The sequence below is a fragment of the Pteropus medius genome, unplaced genomic scaffold (genome assembly GCF_902729225.1).
Source record: "Pteropus medius unplaced genomic scaffold, Ma_sr-lr_union100, whole genome shotgun sequence".
NCBI lineage: Eukaryota > Metazoa > Chordata > Mammalia > Chiroptera > Pteropodidae > Pteropus > Pteropus medius.
This window is the reverse complement of record NW_024350924.1, coordinates 10,002,628-10,013,103: the sequence shown is the minus strand read 5'-3', so window position 1 is coordinate 10,013,103 and position 10,476 is coordinate 10,002,628. Positions and strand designations below refer to the sequence as shown.

General features: G+C 40.8%; 1 non-coding gene across 1 annotated transcript; it reads left to right on the top strand.

Moving 5' to 3' along the window:
- The first annotated feature begins 758 nt into the window (after positions 1-758).
- On the top strand, positions 759-877 carry LOC120585262 (5S ribosomal RNA). The gene has a single exon (XR_005648288.1). It is a non-coding gene; the product is annotated as a 5S ribosomal RNA (ribosomal RNA).
- The last annotated feature ends 9,599 nt before the right edge of the window (positions 878-10,476 follow it).

Below are 10,476 nucleotides of genomic sequence, written 5' to 3'. Positions count from 1 at the left end.
ATAGTATCTGCTTCGTACTTTTTTTTTTTTGAAGGATTAAATTTGATTATCAGTCCACGTAAAATCTCTTAAGATTCAATATTCTCCTGGACTACGCAGCAGCCTCCTCACAGACCTCCAGCCTCCGTTCACGCCTGTACTGACCTCGCCTCGTAGCAGCCAGAGTGACTCTGCAGACACAAACCCCGTCATCTCACTCCTCTGCTCGGTCTTCCGGTCCTTACTCAAGAACGTCCAGCGTCCTTGGCTCTGAGACCTGCCTGATCTGGTCCCCGACTCCTCGGAGCCTCTCACCGGTCCTCCTGTTCTCACTTGGCTTCAGCCACACTAGACTCCTTGCTGTTTTCAGCAGCACCAAACATGTTCCCACTTGCTGTTCCCTCTGTCTAGAACTTTCCCCTTAGATAACTGCACAATTCTTTTCCTCTCTTCATTCAAGTCTCTCCTCATAAGTTCTCTCCTTGGGGAGGGGTTCCCCAATCTCTCCAACTATCATAGAACCCCTTGCCGTCCCATTATTCTGTTTTATTTTTCTTCGTAACACTAATCGATACCTGACATTTAATTAGACAAATAGATAGAGCTTTAATTTCTATCTCCACAACTAGAACATAAGCTCTGTGAGGCCTGGGGACTTCCTCAGTTTTGTCCTGCCTAGTTCCAGCATAATATCTGACATATTGAAAAGTGCTCAACAATTTTTCTTAAATGAATGAATGCACAAGTAAATCAATATATATATATTTAAATGATCCTGAGTCAATGGCCATGCCGCCCTGAACGTGCCCGATCCCATCTGATCTCGGAAGCTAAGCAGGGTCGGGCCTGGTTAGTACTTGGATGGGAGACCACCTAGGAAGACCAGGTGCTGTAGGCGTGAAAAATAAAAAATAAGGGATTGTAAGCCGACAAGTTCCTTGCATTCTGTGAGGTCAACCAAGGGTTGCCTTGCCTAAAAAAAAAAAAAAAAAAAAAAAAAATGATTCTGAGATTCAGTTCATCTTCTAGGAAAATTCCAGCTCAATTTCTCTCCGTTTTCCCTAATTCTGTTTGGTTTGTCTTCCTGGGTGTCCCTCCTGTATTATAGGAAAGCAGTCACCATGTCTATTTTAATCTTTAAACCAGAAAGTGTTATGTATTTTAAGATTTTAAATATTACCTTCCATATCGGTTGGTTCGTTATAATCATTCTAATTGTTCATCTTTGAACTGGACCTTTTCTTCCTCCTCATGAGCTAACCAACAGTGTATTCAGTTTTGACCCCATCTGTACATTCATTAAAAGTTACCTCAAACACACCCCTCTGAATAACAGGAGAAACATGACTGTATCAAGGCCGTCAATGTCATCTTGCCCGGCGCTTGAATAAGCAGCGCTCAAAAACTGTCTCAGTGACATAAAAACAGAAGCCGTGCTGATGACACTGCCACTCTGCTACGTGATCTGTTTACAGCTCTACATGGATTCTGTTCTCTTTCGACAAGAAGTGCTTCGGGGGCCCCTCATTTTCTACAGCAGTGGTTCTCAAACTTCAGTGCACATCACAATCACCCGAGGGCTTGTTAAAATAGATTTTTGGACCCATGCCCAGAACGTCTGGTCCCGTAGGTCTGGGTAGGGCCTAAGAATTTACATTTCCAACACGTTCCCAGGTGAGGATGCTGCTGCTGGTCTGGAGACCAAATTTTGTGAACTACCACTGCATGTAATACGGTCCAAACACCTTCCCACAGGGTACAGGTCAGAACATCACGGCAGCTAAGGGTGTAAGGGACGCGGACTGATCCTAGCTATGTGACTTTATGGAAGTGATTTTATCCCTTCTTGATTTCATTTCTTCATCTGTAAAATGAGGATGATTTTAATGGTAGTGTTTTCCTCGTGGATTTATTGCGAGGTCAGATGAGATAATACCTATAAAGCCCTTTAGCACAGGGCCAGATAGCATCATCAGTCTGTTAACTGTTCTGGGAACCCATTTCCACCTCTTGGACCTCAAAGTACTATGTGGGGTCTCTTGAATCTACTAATGCTTTTCACCCTTTTCTTGCTTGGGTGATGGCTCTTCACCGTCCTGGAACACCCGGGCTTTACTTCTGCTTTGCCTGGTAAACCATTACTCTTCCTTTAGTTCTGAATTCTGACATCGCATCTGCCTGAAAGCATTTCCTGAGCTTCTTAGCTGAGGTTAGCTGGCCCTCCATGAGGATAGTCTATTCTCCGCCTTATATTTGTGATGTATATTTGTGATGATGGTCCCATGGCAATGAAGATAAACTTTGTACTTTGCTTGGTTGAGTCCCTGAGACAGACACATTAACAGTTAAACACACGGGTCAGTATTGGAGATGTCAGGGTGGAAAAGTAAGGAATGAGTTGCTGGTAATAGCTGGTAAACCCAGGAAATACCTAACACCCTTATTACTAAGAAGGAAGACATCCTAAAAAGAAAGCTACCTTGCTCACTGTGGTAGGCAAAATAACAGCACTCAGAAGATACCCTTATCCTGATCTCCAGAATCTATGAACAAGTTAAAATCTATGGCAAAAAGGACTTTACAGGTGTGATTAAGGATCTCGAGGTGGGGAGATTATCCTGGATTATCTGGGTGACCCCGTGTAATCACAAGGGTCTCTGTAAGAGGGAGGCAAGAGGCTCTGAGTTAGAGCAAAGAGAAGAGATGATAGAAGCAGAGATTAGAATGATGCCGTTGAAGATGAAAGAAGAGGCCATCGCTCGAGGGACACATGTGGCCTCTAGAAGCTGGAAAAGGCAAGGACACAGATACCCCATTAGAGCCTCTGGAAGGAATGCAACCCTGCTCACATCTTGACTGTAAGACTTCCAGAACTGGAAGATAATTTGTGTTGTTTTTAAGGCACTAAATTTGTGGCAATTTGTTACAGCAGCCCTAAGGAATAAACACTTAGACCGCATGGCTATATTATAGTTTGTCCAGAATCTCTACCTTGAGTTTTCTTAAGTTTTCTTGCAATTGATCTGGAGCCAGTTCTGAAATAGACAATTAAGTGTCTATTTCAGAACTGGGTCTACGGGATGTCAGCATAGCTAAGTGTTTTAGCATGTTTTATAAGTAGATCCCACCGCAATTGTCACTCAAAATGCTGTTCATCACATCGGGACATTGGCTAGGATGTTGCGGAACCCAGAAGACATCATGGTGAACTCACACTAAAAAGACGTATCTGGAAGGCTGTCTTCACTCCCCGAATGAAGATGAAGTTAAAGCTATCTCAGGCATCTAATTTCATGAAGAATGGTACTCTCCGTAGAGGAGGTCTTGGAGGCTTATGCTCAGGGGAGCTGGTAATGGTCCCAAATGATGACTGCACTGTGGCCAAGGATTCCTGGCAGAGCTTTGATCTTTATTACTTTTCTCTATGAAGATCAATAGGGTGTCCACGTGTGTGTGTAAGAACCGACATCTCTTTCAAAAGCAGGAGTCAATGATTCGTTTGGAGCAGTGAACCTATTTGGTGGGTTCATGGTCCGTTGACCACAGATGGATTGCAAAGCTGCACTCCCAGCGTGTGTGTGTGTGTGTGTGGTGGTTAATGTGGGTGTTCTTCAGCTCACAGAGAGACGTTTGAGAACACTTCTCCGTAGGCAAGAGAATGAGATCTGAGGTTAAGTGACAGACAAGGCTCCTTCAGGTTATGGTCATGAATTATAGACGCAGAAGTCAAAGATATGCAAGCTCAAGAGAAGCCAATACAAGTATGTCTATGGCGTAAAGGTCCCCAATGTCTCTGGGACACCGGTGGACAGCTCCAAGGGCCGCATCGCTGCGGAGGTAAGAAGGGCTCTTGGGGTCTGAGCTGTGAGGGTGACAACTCACCAGCAGCTGCATCTTTACATCTGGTGGTCCCTAGCTGCAGAGACAGCCTGCAACCTGGTGCAACCCCAGATGGCTTCTGTCAGGCTCCCACAGCTCCCAGCTGCCTCTGGTGTGCAACACTGGTCTGTGGGAACCGTGTCAAGGTCTTTGGGGACCAGCAATCAAATTCTTCTGCAACAAGGGCCTCAGGGAATATCTTCCTGCGCTTTCTGTGCGTGTGTGTGCAGAGGCCCGTGGGAACCAAGGCAGCATATCTAAGAGGACCAAAGGAGACTGGGAGATGGGACATTTGGAAGGAAATATCATGGGACCGTCAACATTGATCGGATCATAATCTGCTCTGATGTCCTGATGATATCCAAAGACTAAGAAAAATAAACTATATTCACGGAATTTTGTACATAATTTCAACGGGGAATTCCAAAGTCATGAAACCCACTGACTTTTGATAGTGGTCAGTGGATTCTGAGGTTCGAAAGTCCTCATTTAAACCTAGAGAGTAGGTACATCTAGAACTATATTTGAAGGGAATGGTCTGTAATGTTAAGATGGAGGTTTTGGAACTTGGAGAGAGGTCCCCAGGGTAGGAGCCATGTCTAGAGCATCCTGGAGCCCATGAGTGGGTATGGATTTGTTGAGTCAATTTGGACAGTCCAGGAGTAAGGGGATGTCATTAACTGATGCAGGAAATTCTTGAGAAGAAGTGGTTTTTGGAGTGAAGATAATGAAATCATTTTTGGAAATTGAAGGTGGTGTGGGACATCCATGAGAAATGCCCAGTCAGCAATGAAAAATATAGGATTGGTACTCAGGAGAAAGGCTGACGGTTGAAGAGTCACTGGCAAGCAGGTGGAAGCTGAAGCCATGGCTACACGTGCAGTGTGAATGGTAGCAGGGTAGTTAGAATGAGAACAAGGAAGTTGAGGTTGGGATCCTCACACGTTTAAAAGGGAGAAATATTTGTCAAGGTAGAAGCTGCAGAGGACACTCAGATGCCCACTTCACTCTCCAGAGTGGCTGCAGCCACTGAAATCCTCAAGCCTTAGGCATCGATTTTTCAGTAAATCCACATCTGAAATAGGTTAGGAATCTGCATGTACTTGCAACAAATCCCTCTGCAATGAAGGCACAGCTTTTCGTGGTCTTTATCATCACTGTAGGTGAACCTCAAATCCTTCCTACCTTGGTAGGTGTTTGGTAGCAGGTATATTACTCATCTGCTAATATGGAAAATTCCAACTGAATATCCCAGCTTGATCTAGGTGTATTTATAGAAAGAAAAGACAGTCTCTTACAGAAGGACGCTCTTCACAAAGTTACTCTGAGAGACGTCTGCCTAGTTTTTAACCAAACTAACAAAAAGGACATAAATTTTTCAGGAGTCAAAGCTGGTTGTCTTTTGGAGTTGGTTTCACTGCGTTTTTTTATATGCCTTGAAATGTGACTTCTACTTACTTGAGGATAGGCCCTGAAGAATAATAGTAGATCTAGTCGTAAGAGTAGTAAACTCTTACATACAGCTCGCTATTCTAAATGTTCTACATTTATTAATTCGGTTTTTCTTCACAAAAACCTGAGGAGATAGATCATATTATGACCTGCATTTTCCAGATGAGAAAAATGAGACACAGAGAAATTAAATAAGTGCCCAAGCTCACTTAGCTAATAAGTGTCAGGGTCAGGGCATGAACCTAGTTCCAGTGACCGTGTTGTCAATACTCTATGTGTCCTCTATGACGACTTGTCACCTCCGGACTGAGTTTATTATAAACCAACAAATTCACAAGCAAATAAAACCTATGCTATTAATTTGAAATATATACAACATTTTCACGTGCCTGAATTCAACTAGGATATTTCAAGTCGTGTTGTGACTGTGGACACACATTAGATAGTATCGACAGTACTTAAGACTTACTGAGCACTTACTAGGTATAAGGATTTGTTCTAATTGCTTTACATGTATTAGCTATTTAATCCTTACAATAGCTATGAGGTAGCATTATTATTATCCTCATTTTATAAACAAGGAATTCAAGACAGAGGGATTAAGTAGCTATAATGTTAACAAAAATAACAAATACCTTATATGATCTGATCAGAAAATGTTTTTAAAGTACTTTGAAATATCCAAAGCTTATATTTAAGGCACACTTCTTATTCTTTATTCTAAGAAGTCAGGACATGTGATTAATAGGCAGACGTGGCTTTCATTAAAAATTCCAAATCTCAGAGCCTCAGGGACCCTAAAGCATTTACGATTCAATAGAAACTTGAAACCAAAGTTAAAATTAAACAATTCTTATAACTAAATTTAAGTGGTGGAAAACCAATAAGCCTAAAGCCTCAAGTAGGAAATAATTTGCTTTGCCAAAATATAAAATTCTTTTCAATAAACCAAAGGGATTAAAACTTTTCATGTTAATGTCAGTATGTTTGGGTTCCTAGTCACAACACATTTTGTTTATTTGTAAATCTGTATGTTTTCCCGGTGATTCTGGGAACTATAACGATGAGCACTATTTGCAGTTGACAAATTCTTATCTAATCGTAATATAATAATCTCCTCATCCTTGTGTTTCATTGAAACAAGTATATGTTGGCACAGAGGCTTTGTTTTTTCATTTGTTTTTCTTGTTGTTGTCTTTGTTTTTTGCCTTTCGATAGTTTCACTAATTTCTACTGAGCAAGCATTTTGTCACTTTTAGGAAGTAATGAGCTCGGCGCTAGAGACGCTCAAGCAGAGGCTGGACTGTCGCGCCTGTCGAGATGACTCGTGCCGTTTCTACCAACCGTAAGTTTTTATTGTCATCCTCAGGTGTTTCTGCAATGTAAATATGGTATTGTGAAGAGTTTGAGAATTTCATACTACTTCTGAGTGGTTCCAATCGATTACCTCTGAGGAGAGGTAGACAGCCCTAGGGCCAGGTATTCCTGATCTCGGTTTCAGATCATCCTCTGATCTATTATTTCTAGGACCAGGAATCTTCTGATAAACCCTTGCGTTTGCACGTGACACAGGAATTGTCTGAAGTCGTGGGCATCTTAAGCACCCAGTGATCAGATCTAGCTCTCCATCTCAGCACCCCCTGGAGTTCTCTTTCTGTGCTCTAAGAAAAAAGAGATTATAAATATAGGCCATTCTTAGGTTTCAAATCAGACTCTTCCTGAATGGCTGCCCACTGAAGCTGGTTAGTACAGCCTTGGTCAGGACACCGGGCTTGTCACCCTCTTGTGACTCTTTTCCTCATTCATGCAAACTTTCTCCCTTACCGTATTGCGTCTTCATCTTAACTACTATGTGACTGACTATCGGGTACAGACAGTGAGTCTTCTGCACGGGACTAAATTCAGTTCACCCCCTAGGCTATGGCCTCCAATTTTAGTCATCTGCCTCTTTAGTCCTGCTTCTTTCTGGTGAGCTGTACACATCTGACAACCCCTAGACATCCACAGAAATACGGGCTTCAACTAAGCCTCGGAATGGACGACCTTTATCCTGTTATGAACATTCATTCATTCAGCAGCATGCACTGAGTACCTGTTTTATGTCAGGCCCATTTTAAGCATCGGAGTGCTAGCAATGAGAAGACACAATCCTGGACTCAAGAATCTCGTACGCATGTTGTTGATTATACTGCTCTGCAGTTCTAAATCCCTCATTACTAGTTCCAGCTTTTCTGGACTCTGCTTCTTATCTGGTCCCGAATGGCCAGTGTGAACATTCTCCATCTTCTCCCTATTATAAACCATGCAAACCAGCCCCTCCTTTGTGTTTATCAAACCAATAGCTCAATTTGTCACTCTGCCTGGACTTCTGAACACCAACTACGGCCTAACTGCTCACTTAGATTCCACACGTGGACTTTTCTTTTATTGGAGCTGGAGTCTTTGGACCTCGTTCTTAGACTCCATATCGCATCTTTCCTTTCCTCTTTCCTGACCAACTAGACTGGTCCATACTTCGGCATCCATCGCCATGCTTCTCCCAATATACCTCGTTCTCGGTACCAACCTCGCTCTGGTTAAAGGCGCAGCTTTCCTAAATGCCGTGCCTTCTGTCTTGCTCTCAGCTTCCCAAGGTTCATAGTTCCCCTGATATCTGCTTGACATTGCCCATGACTCGGTACTAACACCGATCGCCTCTGGAATGTCAGGAAAGAAAAAGAGAACCAACGGCTTCTCAGGGCAAAATTATGCCTCTGTGTCTGAGGGAAGGGATTGGCCTGGGTCAGCCTGCAATATTTTACTGAAACATAACTAGGACAAAAATATCTGACAGTAGCAGATTTAGATATCAGAAATGCAGGCATCAGTAACAATCTCTGCTATTTGTGCTCAGTAAGGAACAATGTTGTTTTTAAGACCTTGGAAATGTCATAACAGAGGTCTATAAACGTATGAAATCTTGCTTGCCCCCAAAGCAAACGTGCCAAGGCTGTTCGACATATCCTCATGCATCATCGTTAATGTCAAAGTGAATCTTGTGTTGTTCGAAAGGTCACATGTTATAGGCAGTTTCCAGCTCACAATGGGTTTTGTTTACAAAACGTCCTTTTTAAGATTTATAAGTAAGATACACAAAAATGAACTCGATTGGTTCACATTCCCAAATGCGAGAGCTAAAACTATACAACTCTTAGGAAAAAGAAAAAAAGAGTAAATCTTAGAGTTAGGAAATAGTTTAGCAGAGGTGACATCAAAAGTACATGCAGCAAAAGAACAAATAGAGACATTAGATGTCATCAACTTAAAATATTTTGTGCTTCAAAGTACACCATTAAGAATGTGAAAAAGACAATCCACAGGCTGGGAGAAAATATTTGCAAACATATATCTCATAATGGATTCATATCTAGAATATATAAATAACTCTTACATCTCCCAAATAAAAGGTCAGATAACTCTACTCAAAAAACAAAAAAACAAAAAACGAGCAAAGTAGACTTTCTATGTAGACTTTCCAAAAGAAGTTATACAAATGGCCAACGAGCACATGTAAAAATGCTCAGCATCCTCAGGCCTCAGAGAAATGCAAAACAAAGCCTCAGTGAGATACCATTTTATACCAGGATAGCTGTAATCAAAAAGGGTGATAATAAGTGTTGGTGATGATGTGGAGAAGTTGGGTACCTCGTGAATTGCTGGTGGGGATGTAAAATGGTATAGCTGCTTTGGAAAACAGCCCAGAAGTTCTTCAAAAGGATATGACCCAGAGATTCCACTCCTAGATATATGCTCAGAAGAAATAAAAACATGTCCAAACAACATCCTGTATGTGGATATTAATAGTAGTAGTATTCATACTAGCCTCAAAGTGGAAGAAATCCAAATGTCCATCAAATGCTGAATGGATAAATGAAGTGTGGTATATCCATACAATGCGACATTATTTAGCAATGAGGTACTGATATATTCAACAACACGGGTAAACCTTGAAAAAATTATGCTAAGTGAAAGTAGCCAGACACAAAAGGCCACTTACTATATATTTTGCCAGGAGATAGAATCTGCAGTTTGAGGCTAACCAAGTTAATTTTCTGCTAAAACAATAATAACAATAATCAATACTCTTCAGAGAATCTCCACAATATAATACTTATACTGTCTAAGAAAACCCCAAATTATTCTACATATGAAGAAATAGGAAAATGTAACCATTGTGAAGAGAAACTAACCCCAAGATGGTTACATGTTGGACTTGGCAGACGAGGATTTTAAAGCAGCTTTTATAATTATGCTCAATGACATAAAAATATGCTCATAATCAATGAAAACATGAGAAAACCAGAGGAGAGAAATAGAAAGTATATAAAAAAGAATCAAATGGAAATTCGAGAACGGAAAGATACATTTAAGAAAAATAACTGAATGGGCTTAAGGGAAAAATAAAAATAAAAGACAAAAGAATCACTGAACTTGAAATTATTTGATCTAAAGAATATAGAGAAAAGAATTAAACAGAACCCCAGGGACTTATAGGGCAATATCAAAAGGTCTAATATACATATGATTGGAGTTTTAGAGAGTAAGAAAAGAGAAAGCAGGAGGCCAATTAAAAAAAAAATGACTAAAATTTCCCCCAGCTTGATGAAACACATATATTTACGGACTCAAAATTTTCAATAAATTCAAGCAGGATAAATACAACTAAAATCATTCTATATTATCATCAAACTGCTGAAAGGCAAAGATCTTGAAAGTAAGTAGAAAATGATGACACATTATAAGCAGTGGATGACAAAACCTTGAATTTCCAATGACTTATCATAAAAAATGGAGGCCAGGAGACAGTGGAACTACATTTTTAAAAACAATGAAAGGAAAAAGTTGTCAACCCAGAATTCTGTATCCAGTGAAAATATTCTTTTGGAATCAAGATAGCGACAATTTCAGGTCAAAGAAAACCAAGAGACTATGCTGCTTGAAGAGCTGCATCATTGGAAATGCTAAACAAGGCTTTTCGTGCTGAAGGAAATCTTGAATCATCAAGAAATAACGAAGAGCATCAGAAACGGCAAATGTCTGCATAAATATAAAAAGTGACCTGTCTACTGACTACTGGATTAGGTCCTCCTTTCAATTTTTTTTTTTTTTTTTTTTGAAAACAAAGAG